Here is a 26,852-nt window from a genome sequence, read left to right as displayed (position 1 = left end):
TGGCGACTCATTAGATGACCTTGTTGAGGACTGGAATAACCGGCTCTTGGCAGCCATCGATGAGATCTGCGACCCCGTCGAAACCGGGCCTCTTGGTTTACTGAGGCGCTCCAGAAAATGAAGCAGGATCTCAGACGGCTAGAGCGGGTATGGTGACAGACTCGTGATGGAGCTTCAAGAACATCTTATAGGACGCTTATGAAAGCCTATGAGATGGCTATGAAAGCTGCTAAGATATCTTACTTCGAAGCTTCCATTGCATCCGCTAGCTCTCGCCCGGCACAACTTTTTAGAATAATTAGGTCGATAATGTCCTTAGGAGGACAACCAAATTTAAGCACAAATTCGACCCACAGCTGTGAGGCATTCACGAGCTTTTTTGTGGAGAAAGTCCTGTTGCTCCGCCATGACCTCCCTGCCAATTTAGATACAGTGACTGAACTGGAGGCCCCTCGACTGTCTTCGGGTCCAGTGTTGGACCATTTCAATCGGCTACTCCCTGCTGATGTGGATAGATTCCTCCAAGCTGGTAGGCCTACCACCTGCCTCCTCGATCTGTGCCTGTCTTGGCTGATTAGGGTGTGTCCAGATGTTGCACAGACCCCCCTAGTTGAAATTATCAATTTGTCCCTTGGCACGGGGACATTCCCAGGGGAACTGAAGGAAGCAGTGGTGTGTCTGCTCTTAAAGAAAAACTTCACTAGATCCTTTAGACCTATCCAATTACCGGCCAGTTTCAAATCTTCCATATCTGGGTAAGGTAATTGAGAGAGCGGTTGCTGAACAGCTTGGTAGGTTTCTGGAGGAAACATCAGCTTTAGGTCCATTTCAGTCCGGGTTCCGTCCTGGTTTCAGGACCGAGACGGCTCTGGTTGCCCTAACAGATGATCTCCGTAGACAACTGGATCGAGGCAGGTCAGGACTGCTGATTCTTTTAGATTTGTCAACAGCCTTTGACACGGTCAATCATGATCATCTGGACCACCGCCTTGTCGACGTGGGGATACAGGGCATAGCTGTGCTCTTTTATCTCTGGTCGGGGACAGAGGGTGGTGCTAGGGAGGGAGATGTCATCGTGCCACTCCTTGGTGTGTGGAGTGCCGCAGGGCACAATCCTCTCTCCGATGCTTTTTAACATCTTTATGCGCCCCCTTGCCCAGATTATCCAGAGCTTTGGGCTGGGCTGTCACCAATATGCTGATGACACTCAGCTCTATCTGCTAATGGATGGCCACACCGACTCGGCCCCGAACACACTGACCAGATGCTTGGAAGCTGTGGCTGGCTGGTTTCGTGGGAGCCGATTGAAACTAAATCCTTTGAAGACAGAGGCCCTATGGCTGGGTTGGGATGGCATGGGGATGAGGGACCAACTCCCTTCTCTTGCGGGGGCCCAATTAGTGCCATTGCCTTCCGTTAAGAGTTTGGGTGTAATCCTTGACGCCACCATTTCCATGGAGGTGCAGGTTACAGCAACAGCCAAGGCGACATTTTTCCACCTTTGCTGCATCAAGCAGTTGGTCCCTTACCTTTCCTGCCCCGACCTGGCCACAGTGATCCATGCGACGGTCACCTCCAGGCTTGACTACTGTAATTCGCTCTACGTGGGGCTGCCCTTGAAGTTGTCCCAGAAACTCCAGCGGGTGCAGAATGCTGCAGTGAGGCTCCTCACGGGGTCTCTGCCATGGGAGCATATTCACCCAGTGCTTTTCTAGCTGCACTGGCTCCCGGTGGAGTACAGGGTCAGATTTAAGGTGCTGGTTTTGACCTTTAAAGCCCTTCACGGCTTAAGACCTACAGGACCGCCTCTCCCGGTATGCCCCACGGAGGACCTTAAGGTCCATAAACAGCAACACCCTAGTGGTCCCGGGCCCTAGTGGTTGATTAGCTTCAACCAGAGCCAGGGCCTTTTTAACACTGGCTCCGGCTTGGTGGAGCGCTCTGTCTCATGAGACCAGGGCCCTGCGGGATCTGATTTCTTTCCGCAGGGCCTGTAAGACAGAGTTGTTCTGCCTGGCCTTTGGCTTGGAACCAATTTGATTCCCTCCCCCTCTTCCTTTTGCCTTTCTCCTCCTGTGATGAGGCTGCATTTTAATGTTTCAATATTTTAATGCTGTATTTTAATTTTGTTTTTAAGTTGTATTCATTCAACTTGTTTTAATTATTGCTTGTTAGCTGCCCTAAGCCTGCCCTTGGCTGGGGAGGGCGGGGTATAAATAAAAATTATTATTAATTATTATTATTATTATCTGGGCACAGATATCCTTGTAATCCTGGTTTCGGCGCTCAAAGTCTTCCACGTGGGCAGCAAGGTGGGAATTGACCATGCAGAAGCTGGTATTGTTGCAGACAAGCCTCACGGCCACACACCCCTTGTTACCCTGCAGGGGCGGAGCAAAGATGGCTGTTAGTGAGCAAGCAGGAAAGAGGGGGGAACTGGTTGGCAGAGATTAGAAAAACAGATAGACAGACAGAAAGATAGACGTGGGGAATTCCGCTGTCAGGGTCTACTCACCATCTTCCCCATGATGCCTGTGCCCACTGTCTCCCTCATCACTTCCTTGATGCAGCTGAGCTGGTCCTTCCTGACAAAGATGAGCAACATCATTCCGACTAGACGCACCAGCTGCACCTAGAAGATGCAAGGTACTGGGATGTCTACCAGCTCTGTTCATTGCTTGCTGTCCTGGGCCGGCTGGATGCAGATAGGAGTGGCAGGTGGCACCAACTGGGGATCCCCCAAGGGAAGAAGGCTCAGAGCCAGGGAACTGGTGGGGGGTCGTCAGAGGGAGAAGAGGGAGCAGACTGTGAGCAAGAGGAGGTGTTGGAAACTGAAGAGGCAGGAGGGCAGGAAGATTCTGCGGCAAACAGCAGCCCAGAATCGGAGGCAGAAGTGGAGGCTGGAGGCGGGGGTCAAGAGGCAGAGATCAGGCAGGCTGCTGAAGAAGCCAGGGGGTCTCCCCATCCTGCTGCGATCAGCTCCCCTCCCTGCTGGTCTCCCAGAACACAGAGAAATTAAGAGGAGGGAGCAAAGACAGGCAAGGTGTCAGAGTCTCAGGTTGCTTGGGAAGGACCAGGGGGAGGAGGAGACTTCAGAGAGTGGTGGGAGGGTAGCAACCTTCAGCCTTCACAACTACCTCACTGGGGCAAGACCTGTTGGGAAAGGTTTCTGTGATCACTAGGCCTGCACGGTTTGGGTTTCTTTGAATAAAGAATGTTGGCTTCTTTTGAATAAAACACCACTGACACCAGGTGTTTTTTCTTGCTGACCTCCTTCTCCTCCTCCTCCTCCTCCTCACTCCAGCTCCTGACAGCTGTCTGGCTGCTGAAGAAATGGGTGGGGTTGGACTTACTTTCTTGTACTTGGATTTGGAACGCAAAGCCTTTTCCACAGCTGTCAGCCACTCTTGCTCCTTTGTCGAGTCCAAGTAGAAGAAAACCTCTGTGCTCAGGTCCAGCTCCTGGAACCAAATGCCCAAGTGCCAAAGAGAAGGATGTGGAACTGCAGGAATAGGACTCCAATCGGAACAGACGTGCTGGTTAAATATGCAAAGACAACAGGAGTGTGCAAGGGCAGGCAAGATCAGGACCAAGAACAAACAAGTAATACCAGCCACTTCTTTCTCAGCTTAGCTATTCTGGGCCCCAAAGGAGCTTTGCTAAAGAAAGAAAAAAAGCTTTTTCCTTGTATTTTTTAAGATGTGTCAGCCAGCCTGATATCTAAGCACTATCCCAGTAGCCACAGGCAACCAGAAATTCTTTGAAGGCAAGTGAGTTGGTTGATCTCTCCATTCTTCCTTCACCTGGCAACCTGGTTTCCAGGCTGGCTTTCCGGGAGCAGAAAACCACCTCTCAGTTCTGCTGTGCCAAGCTTGTTTGCTAGAAGATTACCCCGTAACACCCTTGTCCTCTTTGCAAACCTCCTAAATGGCTAGCCTTCTGTGTTTCCATGCTGGCCATGAAGGAATGGGCATTCCCGACTCTGAAAACAGCACAGAAATACAGCCTGTCTAGTAAAGGGGTAAAAAGAGCAAGCTAAACAGCCTCTGTAAAACAGTAGCATCTGAAGCTGCTAACCACATACTAGCAGTTCGAAAGCACGTCCAAGTGCAAGTAGATCAATACGTGCCGCTCTGGTGGGAAGGTAAATGGTGTTTCCGTGTGCTGCTCTGGTTCGCCAGAAACGGCTTAGTCATGCTGGCCACATGACCCGGAAGCTGCACGCCGGCTCCCTCGGCCAGTAAAGTGAGATGAGCGCCGCAACCCCAGAGTCGGCCATGACTGGACCTAATGGTCCGGGGTCCCTTTAACTTTACCTTACTTCTAACAGTACGAGGAAATAACCAAAGCAAAAACTTTGTTTGAAGTAGTAAGCTTAGCATTATAAGGATGACCCACACCAAGTGTTGGGGGGGGGGGTCACACCTCCCTGTCCTCCAGCACAGCTTTTAGGAGGAGTTCCAAAGGTTTTGCTTCCGTTTTGGATTAACTGCTTCATTTGAACCATGGCTCATTGAAACAAGCCAACTTCCAATCGTGGGTTTACAAAGCTGGTAAAATGAACCACCATAGGATCTGGACACACCAAACTGTGGTTAATTTAAAATCCAAGTGGAAGCTTCCCAATAGGCTTGGGGTGGGGGACAGGTGTGCAAACCTGGAGGAGAGGCTGCCGTCCTGCTCATAATATGAAGCCACGGTTCAGTATGTGGCACCAAGGGAAATTGCCCACCACAACTAATACTTTCAATTACCCACCCATGTGGCCTGAGTGAACAGGACAGACTTTGCCTGGCACCCAACAATAAAGCTGTCATGTAGATGTCGCTTTCTCCAGCCCCAACTCTGATACAGGTTCCACTGGTCTTTGCACTTTTGCATGATCTGACCTGAAATTCTGGGTGTTGACACATTCCTTCTCTCTCTCTCTCTCTCTCTTGGCGAGGACGTGCTTGATGAGTCCCTCTCTCTGTCCGGACTGCGTATGTGTGGAAGGCACAAAGAGCTGGCGCATAGTGTGGATCATTGGGGTTGCTTCTTGCTCATGCTCTCCTTGTCACGGATACGCCTCAGGGAGATGAGAACAGAACTCAAGTAGTCCTTAAAAGCAAGGAGGCGGGAGGGCACAGTACACCTCTAAGGCAACTTACAGCCTGCTTGGTGGCAGCGGTGGGGGTGGAGGCTCCCGGCGGGCACTCATTTGCTGATTCTGCAGGTTTCTTTCCTTCTTCATGAAGTTATCCTCGAATCCCAGAATTCCAGAGAGAGGAAAAGACTTCTGAGGTTAGAGAGGCTTCAGAACCGTTTGGGGAAGTTTTGGGAAAGGAACTTAGAAAATACTTAACTGCAGGAAAATGTTCCTGCCTCCCCACAGCACCACATTTGCCGGACAATTGCCTCTCAGCTTATGCACGTTTAGGAAGGATTGTGGAGGCAACAGGTCCTCCCCTCAAGGCCTTTTCCTCTAAAGGAGGTAGACTGGTCTTCTCCAATCCTCTGGCCACTGCTGAGTTTTCCAAACTTGCTGGCATATTGCGTGTAGCACCTTAACAGCATCATCTTTAACAAAATTTAATAGTTCAGCTGGAATATCATCACTTCCACTGGCCTTGTTATTAGCAGTGCTTTCTAAGGCCCATTTGACTTTGCTCTCCAGGATGTCAGGCTCAAGGTCAGCAACCACACTACCTGGGGTGTATGAGACATCCATAACTTTCTGGTATAGTTCCTCTGTGTATTCTTGCCACCTCTTCTTGACGTCTTCTGCTTCTGTTAGGTCCTTACCACTTTTGTCCTTTATTATGGTAATCTTTGTACGAAATGTTCCTTTCGTAGCTCCAGTTTTCTTGAACAGATCTCTGGTTCTTCCCATTCTGTTGTTTTCCTCTATTTCTTTGCATTGCTCGTGTAAGAAGGCCCTCTTGTCTCTCCTTGCTATTTTTTGGAAATCTGCATTCAATTTCCTGTATCTTTCACTATCTCCCTCACATTTTGCTTGCCTTCTCCAAGTCCACCTTTCCTTTTGAAGCAAAATGTCCTTGAAATGGGGGAGAAATGCCCTGCATGAAGTCTTGGGTTTGCAATTTGGGGAGAGGGAAGACTGTCTGCGGCGCTGGGGAGCGGGCAGGCTGGCGAGGCCCCCTAGATCTAGAGGCCCTAGGCTTCAGCCTACTTAGCCTATACATAAATCCAGCCCTGCCTATGTCACAGTGAGCACAGGCCCATCGATCACGTGCAAGGCATTCTGCGTCTTGGGAAGGAGCCTCCTGTTCTGGGCCAGGGGGAAGAGTGACACCAGCAGAAGACTGGGTGGTGGGGTCAAAGCTGATCCCGGGGAGCACGTGAGGAGTCAAGGCTTCCCGCATGAAGGCCTCGCTTCCCCTAGAAGTCCCTGCCTCCTGGTCTGTGTTCGCTTTCTTCTTCAGGTACAGCGCCAGCATGTTCTGGATGGTGCACCTGCTTTCGGGGGAGAGCTTGTCGAACTGGTCCACACTAGAAGAATAGCCATGAGACGGGTGAGACTCCTGCAAGGCGTCCCCAAAGTCAGGGGAACATAAGCGCATTTGAAGAGCCTTGCTGGGTCAGGCCAAGGCCCATTCAGTCCGACATCCTGTTGGCATAGTGGTTCCTTCCAGATGCCCGTTTTTCTCAATTCATGATTGTTTCTATTCATGACAGTAGGAGGGCAGTTATATGCAAGACTGTATTCAGTACTGTTCGTGCCTGCAAAGCTTTCGGGACAGACATACTCCGACACTTCCAACCAGTGCCCCGTAACTTCCAGCTGAAACCAGGTACCTTTTTCATACTACAAATGTTCTTCAGTGGTGAACCATGGCATCTCAAATTCCGCAAGGCTTCACGCCAGTGTGACCAAACCAGTTGCACTCCCCTAAATCCACCTAAACGTTATGGGGGGGGATTTGTCCCACTTAAGTTGCACTTTATAGCTCAAGAGGGCCCCTCTGGCTGATAATAATATAGTAGCATAGGGGACACATCACAGAACTGTGGAGTTTGGAACTGACAGGGTCAGTACTCCGGTGTGTCCTGTGTCTGAGAAGAAAAGGAGGGGGAGCAGAAGGAGGGGCTTGTCGCAGAGAAGTGACGCACAAAGTCTTTCTGTTTCCTCACTCAGTTTCACTTCTCGGTGAGCAGCAGAAGCTGCGTGTGTGCTCCTGGAGCACGGAAGAGAATGTCTGAAGTTTCGGACGGTTTTATTGCTTTGTAAATAAACGCTTCTAGAGATAAGAACTGAGCTGTCTTTGGACTTGATTTATCCCTCATCTCACACGGACGGGACCGCTGCAGCTCTGCTCCCCTGCCGCGTCAACTTCCAGCAGAGCGACGCAGGGAAGTGTGACTGGACGCAGGGGTTTGATTTATGCAAGAGGTTATGGACGTGTCGTGTTTCCTGATAAGTGTGAGAAGGGAGAAGGCTGCCAGCGTCGTGTTGCTGTAAATCTCCTGCCAGGAAAGGGCAGTGGGAGATGCCGGAGAGCGGAGCCAAGAGCCAGAGGGAACGGCTGCTTCGGAGGTCCGGCATGCTGGCAAACTTGTGAGTACGCTGAAGCCCCGGGAAGGGAGGAAGAATGGCTGCTGCACAGGCACAGCAGAGCCAAGAGAGCTACCCCGGTGAGAGGCTGAATGGGGCCAACTGGGAGGCCTGGTCAAGAGGAGCAAGGGGGTGGTTTGTGGCCACAGGGCTCTGGAGTTTAGCCCAGAAGGAGCCAGCCCCACCCATGCATGCTGATGCTCTGCTGAGTGAAAGAGAGCAGAAAGAGCTTTGCCTGCTGAAAGCAAGTGTGGACGCTTTGCTGTTGCCCCACCTGGAGGGCGTTGAATCGGCTGAGGCCGCTTGGCAGGTGCTGAGGAGCCTGTGCGAAGGCTCAGCAGGAGCCAAGGGCCGGGAGGAAGCCGAGGGCCAAGGGAGCAAGCCCCAGGCCGGAGTGGGAGCCACATCAGAGGGGGCTAGTGGATGCCCAGAGAGAGCACCAAGCCCAGAGGGGGCTGTTCCGGGAAGCTGTTTCTCTGTTTCGACACCTCTGTGTGCTGGAGAGCAGCTGAGAGCTGTGGAAGAGAGCGCAGGCTGCACCCCAAAAGGCTGTGGGGGGGCAGGCCAGGCAGGCCATTCCAAGAGCTCTGAGAAAGCGAAAGGCTTCGAAAGTTGTTTGTGCTTTGAGGCAACGTCCAACAGCGCTGGGAAGCATCCGCTAGAGGCCCAGGCTGCCAAGGACACTGGCCGGCGTGGAATGTCAACAAAGCAGGTTCCCAGGGCAGGTTCCCAGCAACGACGTGGGAAAGCTGCAGGCGGGGAGAAAAACAAAGACAAGGCGTCTTATCACCACCTCACAGCTGCGCTAGCGTCTCTGAGAAAAGACAAGAGCCTTAGCCCGGGAGAGGCTGTCGCCATGGCAACCGATGGGAGTGCTAGCAACGCCTTGGCATCTGTGGAAAACAACCAGAGACACTCTTTATCTCTCGTCATCGATTCAGGCGCCACGCATTGTTTAGTGACATCGTCTGGGCATTTGAGGAACTGCAAGACAGTTAAAACTGGACGTTATGTTACTTTAGCTGATGGGTCTCAAAGACCATTGACTGAAACTGGTCTTCTTTATTGCTCTTTCATAGACCATTGGATAGAAGCTTTTGTGGTACCAGAGCTTGCCCACTGTCTTCTAAGTGTGCCAGCCCTTATGGCTGCTGGTTTTGATGTTTTGTTTTCTAACAATGTGTGTTCCTTTTTCAGGAATGGGAAGAAGATCCACAGTGTCCAGAGAAGAGGCACGCTCTTCCTGATCGAGATGCCCATTGAAGATGGGGCTGGTGGGAAAATGGGGCTGGTGGAAAATGGGGCTAGTGGAGAGTCCATTGAAGATGCCCAAGGGCAGTGTGCCAATGTCCCACCACACCATGATTGCTTACACCTATGGCATCGCAGGTTTGGACATGCAGGGTGGTCATATGTGAAGAAGGCCACAGACAACACCATTGGGTGCAGGTTCAAGGCATGTGACAAATACCTAGATTGTCAAGCCTGTAAGCAATCAAAGGTTGTAACATGCTCATATCCCAGGTCTGAGAGGAAAACCAGTAAACCCTTTGAACTTGTTCATTCAGATTTGTCGGGACCCATGCCGACACCTTCGTTAGCTGGTTCTAAGTGGGTTTTGGTTCTGGTTGATGATTTTACAAAACATGCGTGGCTATTTGCACTGAAACAGAAGTCAGAGGCAGCTGCACTGATCAGGGATTGGATCACAGCGGTAGAACTACAGTTCTCTACCAAAGTAGTGTCCTTTCAATCCGATCGTGGGGGGGAGTTTACAGGTTCTGCGCTGCAATCGTTCTTCAGGCAGAAGGGTATCAGTCATCGACTGACGGCCCCCCACTCTCCGCAACAAAATGGGGTTGCAGAGAGGAAGTTTCGCACGCTGCAGGAGTCAGCGAATGCTATGCTGGCAGACTCAGGTCTGCCACAGCGCTTTTGGGCCGAAAGTTTCCGAACGGCTTGTTTCCTGCAGAACAGAGTGTTCAATTCCAGTGTAGGGGACACACCGTACTTTCTGCTTCATCGGAAAAAGCCGAAGGTCCATTTTCTGCGCACTTTTGGATCTACAGCTTGGGTTCTGATTCCAAAGGCCATGCGCAGAAAAGGTGAGCCAAGATCCAGGAAAATGATCTTTGTGGGCTATGAGCCGGGTTCAAAGGCGTGGCGCTTCGCATACCCTGCTGGCAACCAGTCCAGGCTGCTTATTAGCGGCAGTGCTGAGTTTTGCGAGCAGAGTGGGTGGAAGCGGCTTCACGGAAATCCGGAAATCCTGGTAGAATCAGATGAGGAAGAGGAAGAGGGTGAGGCTGAACCTGTTGCTGATGAGCACAGTCCACAGCCACAGAGTCCAGAGCAGGGATCTCCAAGGGAGATGCTCCGTGTCTCTCCAAAAGGGAGTCCCAGGACCCCTCCACAGGTCTCTGTCAAGTCTGAGCCAAGGAGGGAACCATCCTCGCCAGCAGAACCAGCTGTTCGCCCTAAACGGCGCAGCAGGTCAGAGGGGGATGATTCTGACATAGAAGAAAGGAGGGTTGATCCAGGTGAATCAGGCGCAGTTCCAGAATTCACGCTGAGGAGGTCAGCAAGATCAACCAAAGGGAAGCCACCTGAAAGGTATGAAGCCACAAGTGTCTGGGTTGGTGTGGCTAGATGTGAACCTGAATCCTTTGAGGATGTTCAGAAGTTGCCTCGGGAAGAAGCCAGCAAATGGCATGAGGCGATGCAGAAGGAGATGAACTCAATGGAGTCTCTAGGAGTGTTCTCACTCACACAGCTGCCGGCTAACCAGCAAGCTGTAGGCTGCAGATGGGTTTACCGTCTTAAACCCACAGAAGCAGGAGAGCCACAGTACAAAGCGAGATTAGTGGCGCGTGGATTTACGCAGAAACGCGGGGTCCACTTCACAGAGGTCTATTCGCCAACTTCTAGGGCGGAGACTTTGAGAATGCTTTTGGCAATAGCAGCACAGAGAGGTTGGAAGGTGAACCATTTTGATGTAGATGTCGCCTACCTGAACTCAGATCTCCAGGAGGAGTTGTACATGCGTCCTCCTCCAGGGTTCGAGGTCAGTGAGCCAGGCGTCGTGTGGCGGTTGCACAAATCCATCTATGGGTTACGCCAATCTGCCAGGAATTGGAATATGTGCCTACATGAAGCCTTAGAAAAGCTAGGTTTTAAGAGATCTCTTGCAGACAGTTGTCTTTACATTAGAGATTCAGGCTTGCAACAGCAAGTGGCACAGGTGTTTGTTGATGACATCTTGTTGATGACAAGGACAAGTGAACAGGTGGAGAAGTTTGCTAAGGAGCTTGGTAAGCGGTTCAAGCTGAAGCAACTTGGAGATGTCAAGTCCTACCTAGGCGTAGAGATCGCAAGAGCAAGTGATGGAAGCTTTTTGCTTCGCCAGAAAGGTAAGATTGAGCAGTTGCTTGAGAAGTTCAGGATGTCTGATTGTGCAGGTGCCAGATCACCCATGGAGACAGGGTACGTGAAGGAGTGTCAGCAAGTAGAACGCGTGGTGTTCGAAAACACTGAACTCTTTCAGTCAGCTCTGGGTAGTCTGTTGTATCTGTCACAGTGGAGCAGACCAGACATAGCGTTTGCTGTCAATCTGCTCAGTAGAGAGGCTTCAAGTCCTAGTGTGCAGGCCTGGAATGGTGTTAAGCGGGTGCTACGTTACCTGCAAGATACCAAAGACTTTTGCCTCAAGATGTCAGCTGAGGGTGATGTTAAGCTGACCGCCTGGGTGGATTCGGATTGGGCTAACCTTGAGGACCGCAAGTCAGTGTCAGGCCTAGTGGTGAAGTTTGGGGACTCAGTGATTGGGTGGAGGTCCCGGAAGCAAAGTCTCATAGCGCTTTCATCTACTGAAGCTGAGTTCAGTGCGCTATCAGAGGTTTGCAGAGAACTGGAGTTCTATGTGTGTTTGGTCGAGGAAATCTGTGAGGAGGATTGTCAGCCCGTTGTGGTGCATGAAGACAATCAACCGTGCCTTAAATTAGCTGAGACAGGGCAATTCAAAGCGAGGACCAAACATTTGGACATACGCTTCCGAAATGTGTGTCAGAGCGTTCATGAGGGGCTAGTTGCTCTGAAATACTGTCCCTCAACAAAGAACCTCGCTGATGGTTTCACAAAACCATTAACCTTCCAGAAGCACGAGGAGTTCTGTGAGGGTCTGTGTATGGGGAAAGCTTTGATGGCTACTATCTCCAGACGCAGGACAAGAGGGGGTGTGGAGTTTGGAACTGACAGGGTCAGTACTCCGGTGTGTCCTGTGTCTGAGAAGAAAAGGAGGGGGAGCAGAAGGAGGGGCTTGTCGCAGAGAAGTGACGCACAAAGTCTTTCTGTTTCCTCACTCAGTTTCACTTCTCGGTGAGCAGCAGAAGCTGCGTGTGTGCTCCTGGAGCACGGAAGAGAATGTCTGAAGTTTCGGACGGTTTTATTGCTTTGTAAATAAACGCTTCTAGAGATAAGAACTGAGCTGTCTTTGGACTTGATTTATCCCTCATCTCACACGGACGGGACCGCTGCAGCTCTGCTCCCCTGCCGCGTCAACTTCCAGCAGAGCGACGCAGGGAAGTGTGACTGGACGCAGGGTTTGATTTGTCCCACTTAAGTTGCACTTTATAGCTCAAGAGGGCCCCTCTGGCTGATAATAATATAGTAGCATAGGGGACACATCACAGAACAACTTGCAAAGCAAAATGACATGTAGTTGGTCCACCACAATTGCAAGATTATTGAATCCTTCAGGAATGGCGTGTCCAGCTCCATCTGAGTCATCATCCAGGCACGCTGTGGAGCTGCTTGGATGAGAGATGGGCATCTTCGGCCAGTCAGGGGTGAAGAGCTGGCAAGATCCCCTGTACTGAGCAGAAAAGCAAACTCTTTGGCCTCCAAGATCTCTCCCAACTCTCAGCAGCCCTCACTGTGAGCCATCCTAGAGGAATTTTGTCCTGCTTTTGCTGAGCTACAACACAGGAGCGCACCCCCAGGGGGCCATGATGTGGTAACCCTGGCGAAGCATTGCAGAGCAACTGAGAAAGCAGAATGATGTTTGCGTGGACAGTCCATTAGAAAGCTGCACTATTATTGCATCGAAAGCACATTGCAGAATACAGCCCCCCTCCAGGCAAAAACATCCGTCTGGTGGGACAGTAGCTTTCATTTTGGAGGTTGTGGTTTTACATCTTCCTATTTATTTATTTATTCAAAATTATTTATTTATTTCATAAAACTTAAACACTACCAGATGGTAAGAAACATCAAAGCCGTTTACAGAAAGATAAAACCATAAAATCAGGAAAAACCTACAATACATTCAACGCTGAAAAAGTGAATACCAGAATAGATCAGAACTCACTCCCAAGGTAAGGGGATGAGACATGGCTAAGATGGCAGGACAGCTTACTCTATGATGTTAACCCCTTCATGCACTAATTAGACTGAAGCATGTTGGTTATATGAGACTGGTTATCCCACACAACATGCTCTCACGCAACCCATGCCCTCCAACTGAAAACCCATTTCCTGGACAATAGCAGCATTGTGTTTTGTGCCTGTGAACTGCACAGTGAATATTTTTATTAGAAAAGAAAACAGCCTGGTGTTTCAGCTTCTCAGAGTTGTTTTATTCAGTGCGCTGCTACAGCTTGTCACACCCAAATCCTCCAGAGGAATCTGCCAAAGTGCTTTTCCAGGCAAAAGGGGGCAGAGGGAGAGAAACCAAGAACCTCAAATTCACTAGACCAGGGATGGGGAATTGTGTGGCCCTCTAGATGTTGTTGGATTCCATCACCCCTGACCGTCGGCCATGCTGGCTGAGGCAGAAGGCCATTGGATCTGGCAATATCTGGGAGCCCACAAGATTCCCAGCCTCCGCCCTACACAAACAACCAGGCACTCAGCTGTGAGGCACACCTCTTACCGGAGGGAGGGTCACTCCAGAGGCAGCTGTGGCATGAGGGTGCTGGTTCATGCCTTTGTGGGCACATCTGAGGATTAAAGTGGAGTCCCTAGGAAGCATACTTGGAGATCTTCCTTACCACGTGGCTCTCTGGCAAAAACACAACAGTACTAACGGCCATATGGAACCACACCTCAAAGCTGGATCAGACTTCCCAGATCCTTTAGCCTACATCAGGAGGAAGATTGGGGCAGAGGGGCTTAGAGTGGGAGTCAGAGCTGCTCTTAGGGCTGCATGTCTGAAGCATGGGCAGAAATCTTTGGGTGTGAGGTTGCACGGGGCTGTCTATTTGTGTTTTGGTGATGCCAAGCCACCAGCCAGCCACAGGCAGGCAACCAACTGGCTTCAGGGCAAGCTCCTTTGCAAATCCAGTCTGACTTCACCAAATGCAATGGCAGAGTGACCATTCGGCCCGTGTTCTGCTTCGCTGTGAAATGGCGTGTGTTCCTCAACCCAGAGAACCTCTCGTTCAACGTCAAGCTGGTCTAAGGAAGAAAAGCATAAGAGTTAGTCTTGAATCCCCACACACATGTGTTTGGAGATGCCTGCACACCGCACATGTAAATCACATCTCCTCCCACCCACACCCAAAAAGTCCTGGGAACAATGGTTTGTTAAGGGTGCTGGGAATCGTAGCACTGTGAAAGGAAAACTAAGGTTCTTAGGATTCTTTGGAGGGGGTGGAATGTTGAATACACAGCGGCCACACGGACGGACGGACACACACACACACACACACACACCCCAGCATAGCTTCAACTTTTAGCACAAAAAGTCTTCAGCCAGATGTCATGCAACCCTTTGGCAGGGGCAACTTATCATTTTATTGATTTTCCGTAACAAAGAATTTAAAAGGCAGCCAATCTTGCAAAGGAGTGTTGCCATTTAAACTGCTGGTGTGACGTAGGAACCCGAACAAAGAAAAGGAACCAACTACCCAGAGTCTGCTTCCGATTGCCCTTGTTCTCCACCTCCCTCTATCCTAATCAGCCGCAAACAAGAGTTCAGATTTGAAAGCCTTGTTATCACCTCATTCCCTTCAATTAGCCAGCTGCTCTGGCAGATGACATCAGTTCCTTCCCGCTCCCAATATTCCTGCTCCTAACCTGGTTAGCCATAGCCCGGAAGCTGAATCTCAGGGGAACGCCTTTGGGCTGGGAAGGGCTCATCTTTTCTGGGCCTCTTCTCCCCCTCAGGAAGGGGTGCTTGGCTCCTGGCCTGTGAAATGCACGCAAAATGTAAAGATGCCTTCTTTCCAGGGAGCCAAGGAAGAAGGGTGGAAACCTGGGCACGGTTTCTGAGAGAGCAACAGCAGAAGACCCAGACTCTGGCAAGATGAGCATTTGCCCAGTGGATTCTGGCCGCTCCATGAGGGCAGACAGGGGATGGCTGCGGTGGCTGCCAGCCCCTTCCCACTCCATCTCAGATACAGAACGCATTTGCTCTGCCACTCCTTGGCTCGGGCGCCACCTACTGTTGGCCTCCTTGCCTTCCACCCTCCCAGTCCCAATGAGCACCATCCACCCCTGGTCCAGAGGCGCAGAGCAGTAGTTAGGTGATCTTGCGCCCCGGCAGAACCGTCCAGATTGCGCCCCCTAGCCACGGACAAGTTAGCTCTTCTTTCCTCCGCTCCTCCAACCCCCCCCCCACACCTATTCAATTCACTCTGGAACTACAAGTATCGAAAAGTACAATGTTAGAGGTTTCCCCCCACCCCATAGCAATATAATTGGATTCAGCTAGCTGGTCAGTCTACTTTCGGTTTCACTCCTGGCTCCTTGTTAAATTAATACTGCATCAGAAACCTCCCAAGCAGATATCCAAAGTTCTTTGGCATTTCTCCAGTTGTTAATGAGATGTCTCTTCTAGTCCAGGGGAGTCTTTGGATTATCTTCCAGGAAACCAAGAGTCAAAAACCTTTATTTCCCCCCCCCTTTTTCCAGTCATTTCCACACAGTTAGTCATTATTAGAGTTATTAAAACCTTATTATATCAACAAAAGCCCAGCTGGAGGGACCTGGAAGTGTGTGGGGAAGAGCAATTTTGTAGTGGGTTTGTTGCACAGGAGCACCAAGTTCACTAATTGGCTGATTCAGATTGAATCCCATTCAAAAAGAGTGCAATGGTGTGTGTTTCAGCCAGCCATCCGGCTGCTGCAACTATTCGCTGGGTGAGACCACACTGTCCTGTCTGTGTGTTTGGAAGGGAATGGGAGCTATGCTCCCCCGGAGACACTCCACTCCTTCTTGCTTAGCTGTGCGGCTCAACATTTGAGGCAACCTTCACAGTTCTGGGATGCCGAGGAAGCGAACCAATAGTCACGTTCATCTGTACTGGCTCAGTATGACCTATTCTGACAGATGCTGCCTTTCATAGTCACGCCCAAGAGCCTTTCCGCTCCAGAGATCTGGGGCTGAACCCGGGATCTGCATGCCAAGGCTGGAGTAAGAAAGAGCCCTTGCCAGCTGGCCACATTGGGTGCCTGCCTGGAGAGTGGAAGCCGGGGGTTGGAGGGACATCGTGCTGCTCCTGGCAACCCCCACCCAACCCGACGTCCTCCTCCGCCTGAATCCCGCTTCCCCCGGGACGCACTTCCCATCCTGGAGTGGCTGGGGTGGGAGCGCTCCCCACCCCCCTTTCCAGACCCCACTCTCCTCGTTCTTCTTCTTCATGCCTCAGGTGTTTTCCTGAGTGTATCTTCAGAACAACCCTCTGTGAGGGAGGCTAAGCTGGCCCACGGACTGGCCCAAGGTAGCTCAGCCAAGTTGCCAAGGGCAGCATTTAAGACCACGCACCCTTTCCCCTCAGATGAGAAAGCCGGGATGAGTCATGCTAGCAGCCTGTGGCCTTGATGGGCTTTGAGGCAGCCAAGCCCAGCTGCTATAGTCCACCTCTGAACTGAGGAAGCACAACTGGAGAGACAGAGCCCAGCACTTTTCTGACGGGACAGAAGCGCACGACTTCCCCCTCCCACGTGCCGCCCGCCCCAGTCTTTCTCCGGCGGCTCAGTTTAGTGCGCCAAGCGGCTCATCCCAGGTGGGAATTTGGGTGGCGCTGCTTGCAGAAGGAGAAGCAGCTGGCGCCAGTGGAAACTCCCATTGTTCTTCTCAGGTAGGACTTCCGGGATCCAGACAAACGTTTTACCAAATAGTATGGCTCGACTACTGATTTCCTATTTAAAGGTTGGCAAAAAAGACCTAAGATTGGAGGACAGGTGAAAAAAACCACGAATTACATTTAAAGTGCTGTGAGATGCAAAGGAAAGCTTGCTTTTTATTTTTATTTTTATTTTTTTTATTGATTTTAATTCATTTTGCTACATCCAACATTAAAACAGGTGAAAAAATAAACATACATAACACATACATACAAAAAAGGAGTACATAAATAAAAGAAATAATAATAAAAAAAAACAAAAGAAAAAACATCTCCTAACATAAAACACCAACTAATTAACTTACATTAACTAAATAACTAAATAACACACAACATTAATTGACTTCCCTTCATCTCGGTTTCAGAATATATTATATGATTTTTTATCTGCAGTTTCTTTTCCTCAAAAGACTCTTTATGTCACAAGTGTTACGTCATACCTACTGTGATTTTTAGATTTTTTACCTCTGTTTCCATATATGTCATAAATTTATTCCATTCTTTATTAAACTTTATGTCTTTTTGATTTCTTATTTTCTGTGTCATTTTTGCCAGTTCTAAATAATCGAATAGTTTGGTTTGCCATTCGTTTATAGTTGGGATTTTTGATGTCTTCCAATTCTGCGCTATTAGAGTTCTGGCAGCCACTGTCGCATACTGAAAGAGTGTGTGGTCTTCCTTTTTGATTTCCTCCCCAATTATCCCCAGCAGAAAGGCTTCGGGTTTTTTTATAAAGGTATATTTGAGGATTTTTTTTAATTCATTGTAAATAGATTCCCAGAATTTTTTGATAGGCTCACACAACCACCACATATGATAGAAATCGCCCTCCTTGATCTTGCACTTCCAACATAATTTATCACCAGTTTTATATATTGCTTTTTAAACTTGTATTTTACAGCTTGTTGCTTGGTGTGGTTAACGGAATGGGGATATTGAGAAAGAAGAGACTTGGAATCAGAAGGTTAGGATTTAAGGTAAGGTTACCAGATTTTTTTCAAAGAATCTGGGGACACTTTTTTTTTTTCAAAAGAGAAAAAAATGTTATTATTTTTAAATCATTTTTTTTAAAAAAATAAGAAGTAATACCTTCTCTTCTGGGTCTCCTCTGTCGCGTGGCCTTCCTCTGGGCCCCAGCCTGATCTCTTGGAGTGCTATCTGCCCTGGAGTAGGCTCGGGTCGGGCCTTGGCTCGGCCCCGTGTCCTTGCCCTCCTGGTGCTCTCCTACCTTTCTTCCTCAGCGGCCGCAAGGTCGGGGCTCCCCTCTTTTTTCTCCTTCCTCTTTCTCTCTCTTCCTTCTCCTTCGCCTTTCCTCCGTCTCCCTGGGTTGGCTCCGGGGTTTTTACTGGCCCTGGAGCGCCACTGGGCAGTCGGCCACATGGCCGGGCGCTCTCGCTCCCGCCTCGATTTGGGTCCTGGGGGGGGTCAGCGGTTCCCCCAGTTGACGCGCCAGGCATCCCTGGTTCCCCCTCGGCAGTGGCAGCGGTAGCGGTAGTCTCAGCAGCCCGGAGCCAGCCTGGTAGTGCACTTGGCTCTGGCTGGCTTCAGGAGCTGCTCATTGCCGTGGCACCCGCTATTTTGCCTCGCCGGAAGTCCCCATATGATGTGTCTTGTGCCGTTGAACCAATCACGCAACATTCCTTCCCTACTAATAAATCTACAAATCTACAATCTGTTGGGGACAGATTTGTAAATCCGGGAGATTTGTAAATCCCCAGGAGACGGGGACATCTGGCAATCATTCCGTAATAGGGCTTCTCCTGCCTTTGCCAGTATGTCAGCTTTCTCCGCCTCCTTAAAGAGGGCGTTCAGAAGCACTTGTACGTCTGGCCATATGGGATTGTGAGTGGAGAAGGTGGCACAGTCTGGATGAGTCCCTCTGTCTTGCTCTTTGATCACTGTGACCGAGCACCATTTTGGGCCGATCACGATCTATGGGGAAGGGGATCCACCCAGAAGTTGTGGAGGGAACGGGAAGAGAAGCTTGGTCAAGAGACTGGCTCATGTCAGAAGGAGGCCTGACTGCATCCTTGGCGAAGCCCAGGGCAGGGCAGGAAGGCAGCATTGCCCAGCGGGAAGGCATTCGGAGGCAAATCATCAGCAAGGAGCAGAAAATCCCCTCCCCTTCCCTCAAGAAGACTGAAGAATCTCTAGTCGGCCTTCAGGTGAGTTCAGCATCCCAGGTCTCTGGGGTGTTCCTGTCCATTACAAAGCTGACTTGAGGCTCCGTCAACTGAGCCCCTACACTCCTTGCGTACATGAAAGGGGCACAGAAAGGATGGGAGGCAGCCTTTTCCTGGAGCCGTCTTACCTGCAGCAGTTCACTCGCTGGCTGCTGACCCTTTTCCTCCATCACCTGGATGATCCTCTCAAGAGAGGAGAGTTTCCTGCAGAGTCTGGCCAGCTGCTCATCCCTTCTCCCTGCAATCTCCTTCTCCACCTCTTCCACATGATTCAGCAGACGCTTTTCTTCTTCTTCTTCTTCTTCTTCCAGGAACTGGCGCAGTTGTCTCAACTTCTCCACAGTCTTCAGCCTCTCCGGTTCTGAGGAGGTCTGAGTGAGGAAGATGGTCAGCCTTCAAAACATCAGCAAGAGAATTAGGATTTGAATTGAACTGCTTCCACCCTCTCAGCTCACAAGTCCTCAGGCTTCTCCTTGACTGCTTTTCACATAATAAACAACAATGGGAAATAAACTCCATTTAGCTGCATTCAAAGGTGAACTTACCTAATTCGCAATTCTTGGAAAAATATGGAGACCAAAACAGCAATCTTTTGAAATTCACACCTCTGAATTTTCAAGGTTGACCCAACCAGGTAATGTTCACAAAAAATGTATTTATGAGGGTAAAGCACGTATCAAAATATTTATACGAGAAGGTAGCCACCCTAGCATTTGATTCATTTTCAGAATAATAAATAAATAACAAACCGATATGGAAAAAGGAGAAATGGGGAGAAGTTGAAATGGGCAGATTTTCCCCTCCCTCCTCAGTCCGGACTTGCTTCTTGAAGTGCTTGTTCCCTCACTAGTAACAAGAGGGACACTTCCAAGGAGGTCTTTGCTTTCCTTGTCCAGGTCTGCTTGATAGGCCAGAATTTCCCCTCTCACTTTCCTCCGAATCTCCAGGCGGCGACAGATCTCTCCCTGACAAGAAAAGGGAAAACTCAGCTTTCAGTGAGACACAAAGAGAGGCGATGAATATTATACTGGCTTCTTGGGTCCAGTGGCCTTGCTATAATAGCAAAGTAATTTACTGGAGGAAATAAAAGTACAGAGGTTTTCAACCTTTTTGGGTCCACGGCTCCCTGGAGCAACTCCCTTCTTTCTGCGGCACCCCTGTGGGGCTCAGGAGACCAGTTAGGTCCCCCCTTGCTTGCCTCCCCTCCCCCTTTCTCGAACAGCCTCCCTTGTGGAGTGCTCTCTCAGCCTCCTCTCCCCTCTCCTTAGGAGTCCTCCTCTTGGTCTCTGAGCTGCCCCCGCTGCCCCCCAGGGGCCTGGGACTTGCCTGTCCATTCCCAACAGCAAGGGCCCCTCGCCAGTTGGCTTGCTTCCTCTGAGGCCGCCTCAGCTCCTGGCAGCCCACACCCCCTGGCCAGCCCCAGAGGCACCATTCTCTGGGGGAGAACAGCTGGGCAAGCCTTGGGGAGGCAGAGATGGCATCCGAGGAGGGAGGGAAGGAAAGAGGGACAGAGGCCAGTGTCTCCCGCGGCACCCCGACCATCATTCAAGGCACCCCAGCTGCCACAGCACACTGCTTGAAAACCACTGCAGAACTGGGATGGGAAAGGTTTCTAGTCCAACTAACTGGTCTGGAGAAGAGGAAAGGCAGCCATGCTTTCTCCTTTGTCTTCTCCGAGGAGACTTCCAGCCTGACTTCTCATCTTGAGGCCCCAGCGAGAAGTGGGAAGAGGAGGAGAAGGAGGAGGAGGAAGCATCCCCAGAAGAAGTGTGCTCCCCACCAGTAGGTGCTTCCACCCCCCACTCCTAAATCTGCTTCCAACAGATACTTGGGGGGGGAGGGATTCTGCACCATCTGGTCAATTCCTGGTGTTAGGAGAATTAGAAGGTCTAAGATATAAACACATACATAAATACCGTAAGTAGTTCTCATCAGAAAAGAATATGCAGGTAAACCCATGAACAGCCAGGTAAACCCATCAACAGGTTTCCTGCCAGACAGGAGTCTGTTCTAGGCCGCCCCTTCTGTGATGTATGTATGATGTATGGAGGGGTGGTCTTGGGCTCCAGGGTGGGCAATTTCAAATGTCTATAGAAGGACTTGGTTTGGGGTCTCTTCCTCCCTCCTACGTGGGGGGGGGGGTGAGACCCTGTTGCAACAGGTAATAAAGATCTGGCTTACTAGCTGCTTTGCTTCTCAGTATTCTCTGGTTGGCCTCTGTTATTTTCTCCTACCGACAGAGAAGCTACAAAAGGGCTCTATATGGGCTCTGAGGTACCCCAGAAGGGAAAAGGAGCTGTTTTTTTCCTTATAACACTGGCCCCCAGTCCCCACCCCCTTGCAGCTGACCCCTTTCTGCTATCTGCTTGGCAGGGTATAGAGGAGGCATCCTGCTAGCCAAAGGAGACATGGACTTAGTTGTGTATATGCAATTCACATTTGTAGTGTTCTAAATATGTACAAAGCAACCTTGCTGGGGGATGTGGATGAGGTTAACCCTTTCTCTCCCAACCATGGTCCCATGAAGCTGCTGTATTTCAAGGGAAGATCCCTTGGCCCCCCTGGCAGAGAGAAAGACTTTGACTCCCTCCTCCCAGCCATCCCAGCAGCCCTCAGGCTTACCCTTGGCTGCTTCTAAGGTAATAAACAACCACCAATTAATACCATGCCTACTCTGGATCTGAGAATTAAGAAGATAACCTGCCAAGAAGAATACACAGCTATTTCTCCCCCTCAAGGTACCTTGTATTCCTCGACAGCCTCTTCCAGAGGAATCACCTCATGGTGTTGGTGCTTCTTGGATCTGCCCCAAACCACACAGATGGGGGCTTCATCCTCCTTGCAAAAGAGTTTCAGGGGCTCCTGGTGCTTCTCACAGACTCCTCCTTTCCCTCTTGTAGACTGAGAGTCTTGGCTACCTCGACAAAGGTAGCTAATTGCCGATTGCGGATCAGGCTCCTTCTCTGGACTCCAACTCGGCCTTGAGGACAGGAAGCCAGCCTCCTTTTTGCCCCGCTGCACTGGATCAGGCCGGACCGGCAGAAGTTGTGCCCACACTCTGGGGTGGTCCCTGTGTCGTAAGAGAGTCAGGGTCAGAGAGGGGAATGAAGGAGAAGGACCCTACCAATATCAAATAGATCATATTCTGCCTTCACACCCTACAAGGTCAATGGTGCCTTGGGGAATGGATCCTTTTTCGCTGTATCGAATTGTATCCTGTTTGCTGTATCTTTCTCATTGACTTTAAGAATGGATCTGAATGTATTTTTCGACTGAAATGTATTTTTCCTCAAAATGCTGTACTTTTCTAAATGTATCCAAATGGGTTTTTATATTTTCCCCCAATCTCATTGCCTAGAGAATGTTCCTTAAATGTAACAATCACTTGTTCCAAATCTATTTGATACAAATGTATTCGAGTGTATACTTTTATGGGAAAACGTAGCTAGGAAAATGTGGCGAGATATATATATCTTGCTTATAGTGCCTTTGAACGGTCAACGTTCCACCCTCTATCTTTTCACGAGCTGCCAAAAACACTCTCCACACCACACTGCCATCTACTGGGTCTACAAAAGATACCATGAATACACACAAATACAAGCTCTAAAATAAATTAGTTTTATTTTCCCATAAGTATGCAAACATAAGACTATCACACCCGAATTGATAGCTATGCAGAACAGGATTTCCCCCCTCCCTCCATCGGATAGCTGCCTGCGCGGCTGTCTTTGAGGGGGGTGGAGGGAGGAACGGGCGGGATCGACATCGGATAGCTGCCTGCCTGCCTGCCTGCCTGCCTGCCTGCCTGCCTGAACATGCCGTGCACCTGGGGGGCGCTGCGACCGGCGCCCATTGGGAAGGAACAAGACAGGAAAAGGAAGGAAATGGGAGAGGTATTTTTAAGGCCCCACTTTTCACATGGTGTCCTGTTGTGTGTTCGGAAAGTACTCTTTATTGTTTGATTTGGGTTAATGTCAGAATAAAAGCGAGTTCCTTCAAAATAACACATTCCTTTTTATCTTACCAATTTCTCATATTGTAAGAAGCGGAAGAAGAAACCATAGAGAGCATTCATATTTTCCTTCTGATCAATGAAGTCAAACGTTACAATTATCCATTTTAGAATGAGCACCTATAGGGAGAAGACAGATCTCAGTAAGCCAAAGCAAGGCCAAGACAACAAACCCCTTCTGGAATATGCTCAGCGTGTACAACATCTAGCTGAATCATCACCAGGATAACTAAGTTAGACTGGGGGAAATATCATTCTTCAGAACCAAGACATCATTACCATGCTTTCCAAGTTACCTGAAAGTCACTAGAACACTTGCGAGCACAGAGCCAAGACACAGCTGAAAGAAGAGAATCCTCTGTTATTATGGAAATGGGAATCAGATTCTTCAGTAGCCTAGTACTTAATAGACAGATTTTTACAAAACCAACTGTTCAGGACCTGCTGGCGGACAGCGATGATCAAATTACTGTTATAGTGGCTGAATTTTTGAGGGCTGTCCATGAAGAAAGAATGGGCCATGATAGAGAGACTTAGTGGTTCTTAATGGTAGGTGATGTTGCTGTGTTGTATTATATTATCTATGTACATCGATTTATTTTTTGGAGTTAGGAATAGGACTGGGATAAATTGTGTTCGCTGAGCCCGTATTTTATACAGTCTGTATATGATGTTTGTTTGATAATGTGTGGTGTGCTATGCCTAATAAAGGATTTTGAATTGAATCTTCACTCTTGATAATTTCTCACAAGCTAGAAGCAGCCCCGGTTCTTGTTAAGGGAGAAGGCAGGGCAATGCAGCTCCGTTGACATACTTTACTGCCAAGGGGAAAGAGAAGCCAAAACATGTTTTCTTTACCAAGCTTGGCACTGAGTGCGATGTTCAGCAAGTTATGAATTTCTTCTGGTGCCAAGCCTCTCTCTTGCGCAATCTTTTCCACAGTCTCCAAAGGACTCTGCAAAGCTCCCTGCTTCCGTGAGGCACTATCTTGAATTAGAAAAAAGTCAAAGTGTGATTCAAATCCATTCGAAAAACCATCCTCATGCATGATGGCCTGTCCAATAGCTTGCTTTACCATCAATTGGCAAGGGAGCCCCATTGAGATGCCATGGCATTTGTGTGGGAATGTTCAGGGGTGCAGGAAAGGATATATTGTGAGATTATATCCTAATCCAACTTGTGCTAACAAGTTTCCAAAATATCAGCAGAGTTTATAAACATTCCCTTTTAAGTTCACAACGGTAACGTGTGCACAGGTTCGCTAGAACCTCTATAATAATTACCCTGGTAATTTCCCCTTTTGTTCCCTCTTAAAATGCAAGAGACGACACAGTCTTTATAAAAGAATAAAAGAGTTTACTAACGTTCGGTTCACAGTATGATCCCAGAAGGCAGACAGGCTTAAAAAGGTAAAATACATTTAGAATCTATCTTATAGCAAGATAGTCCTTTCCTCCTCTCTTGGCTGAGAGCCAAGAGAGCATCTTTAGATGCTTCTTCTTCGAAAGAAAAATGGCAGAGAGAGAGAGATGGCTGCCTGCCCTGTGCTTTTATCATTTACCTGCACAGGTGAGGCCACACCCACCTCTGGTCACATGCGGAGGAAGTCCGTCACCAGGAAGTTTACCTGCTTGCTGGACAGACATCCTTCCCCATGTTCTAACATTTTTCCTTCCAGTAGCACCTTAAAGACCAACTAAGTTAGTTCTTGGTATGAGCTTTCGTGTGCATGCACACTTCTTCAGATACACTGAAACAGAAGTTGCCAGATCCTTCTATATAGTGAGAAGGTGGGGAGGGGTATTACTCAGAAGGGTGGTGGGAATGGGTGGTTGGCAGATAGCTGAGATGAGCCTGTTGACGACTCTTAACGACTGCAATAGGTCTTACAGGAAAAAGCAAGGGGTGAGAAGGTGAAAAATGGCTTTGTCATGTATAATGAGATAAGAATCCAATGTCTTTGTTCAGACCAGGTCTCTCCATGGTTTTAAGTTTGGTAATGAGTTGCAATTCAGCAGCTTCTCTTTCCAGTCTATTTCTGAAATTCCTTTGTAGTAATACAGGTACTTTGAGATCTTGTATAGAATGTCCTGGGAGATTGAAGTGTTCTCCTACTGGTTTCTCTGTCTTGTGATTCTTGATGTCCGATTTATGTCCGTTTATTCTTTGGCGTAAGGTTTGGCCTGTTTGTCCAATATAGAGAGTTGAGGGACACTGTTGGCATTTGATGTCATATACAATGTTAGACGATGAGCAATTAAATAGTCCCGAGATGGTATGTGTGATGTTGTTGGGGCCAGTAATGGTGTTGTCCGGGTGTATGTGGCAGCAAAGTTGGCATCTGGGTTTATTGCAGGCTCTGGTGCCAGTGTCCGTGTTACGTCTGGTTGTAGTATTATTGTGGGTTAGGAGTTGTTTAAGATTGGGTGGCTGTCTGTAGGCAATGAAAGGTCTTCCTCCCAGAGCTTGAGAAAGAGAACTGTCATTATCCAGGAGAGGTTGTAGATCTCTGATGATGCGTTGTACTGTTTTAACTTGGGAGCTGTATGTGATGACTAGAGGTGTTCTGTTATTTTCTTTTTTGGGTCTGTCTTGCAGCAAGTTCTCTCTGGGTATCTGTCTGGCTCTGTTGATCTGTTGTCTAACTTCATCTGCTGGGTATTTTAGTTCTAAAAAGGTTTGCTGTAGCTCTCTTAGGTGAGAGTCTCTGTCTGTAGAATTGGAACAGATACGGCTGTAACGTAGTGCCTGGCTATATACAATGGACTGTTTGGTATGTTTGGGATGGTAGCTAGAGGCATGTAGATATGTTTGTCGGTCAGTTGGTTTACGGTATAAGGTGGTGTCTATGCGTCCATCCTGTATTTTTATAGTAGTGTCCAAAAAATGTATTTCTTGCATAGATTGATTCATTGTTAGGTTGATTGTGGGGTGAAAATCATTGAATTTCTGGTGGAAGGTGTCCAGGGTCTGTTGATGAAGATGAAGCAGATGAAGTTAGACAACAGATCAACAGAGCCAGACAGCTGACTTTGTGTCAGCATCACTTGTGTGGGTTCACTTACTATTCCCTTGTTGCATTTCCTTGGTGGTGAGAGAGGTTGGGGGGTGACCTAGGGTGTGGTTGGTGGTCTTTGGTTGGCTGCAGGGAGATTTGTTTTTGTGTGAGAGTGGGCACCTAGGGTACAAATAACCAGAAACCTCATCAAACTATACCTCCACAACTACAACCCCTCGTGGCGACAAATCAACAAATACCCGAGGAGATGCAACAACACCAAATGCTCCTTTCCTTGTTGATTCGATGTCCCGCAGCCGAAGTAGTGTGTGAAATGACACGGCTCTGCCTGCAACTGTTAGGCTACCCGTATTTGTGTTATGGCTATGCTGCAAAGACTCCCTGTCTTCTCTTACACACACACACACACACCCCATTTTGGTTGTAGGCTTCTGTCTCAGGTTTTGAAATGTGTTGGGGAGGGGGCTTTACTGGGTTGTTTTTCACCTTTACTATGCATTTTGTGTTTTTATATTGCGATTTTTATGTTGTAACCAGTGCTTTTTTCTATTTAAAAAAATGTTTGGGGTACTCTCATTTTGACTCAAGAAAATCACCATTTTATAGTTCAAATCGGGGAAAATAAATGCAGTACAGTAAATGGAGAAAAGTACAAAGATTCACCAAAAAAAGCACTGGTTGTAACTGAGACCTGTGGCTATAGGGCGGTATAACAACAACAACAACAACAACAACAACAACAACAACAAGGTCTGCCCCTCTCCTTCTCTTCTAGGTTCAGGCGACTGAGGGACATGGCAGCCCGCAAGAAGAAGGGGACCCTCAAAGTCCCCAAGAAGTCCAGGGTTGCTGTAGGCCCACGTGAGCAAATGCTTCCTTTTCATTTTGGAGCGTAAGGAGGGGTGGCCTTAATGCTCTAAGCCTCAACTGTGGAAAATAAGTAGAAATGAACTAGC

At 48.9% G+C, this 26,852-nt stretch overlaps 1 pseudogene across 1 annotated transcript in view; it reads left to right on the top strand.

Moving 5' to 3' along the window:
* LOC310753811 (inositol polyphosphate 5-phosphatase OCRL-like) overlaps positions 1-26,852 on the top strand; it is an 863,084-nt pseudogene that overhangs the window by 118,515 nt on the left and 717,717 nt on the right. The window lies entirely within an intron of this gene.

Source organism: Podarcis filfolensis (assembly GCF_964270895.1).
Source record: "Podarcis filfolensis genome assembly, chromosome: W".
NCBI lineage: Eukaryota > Metazoa > Chordata > Lepidosauria > Squamata > Lacertidae > Podarcis > Podarcis filfolensis.
The sequence above is the reverse complement of the archived record's forward strand: the minus strand, read 5'-3'. Positions and strand labels throughout refer to the sequence as shown.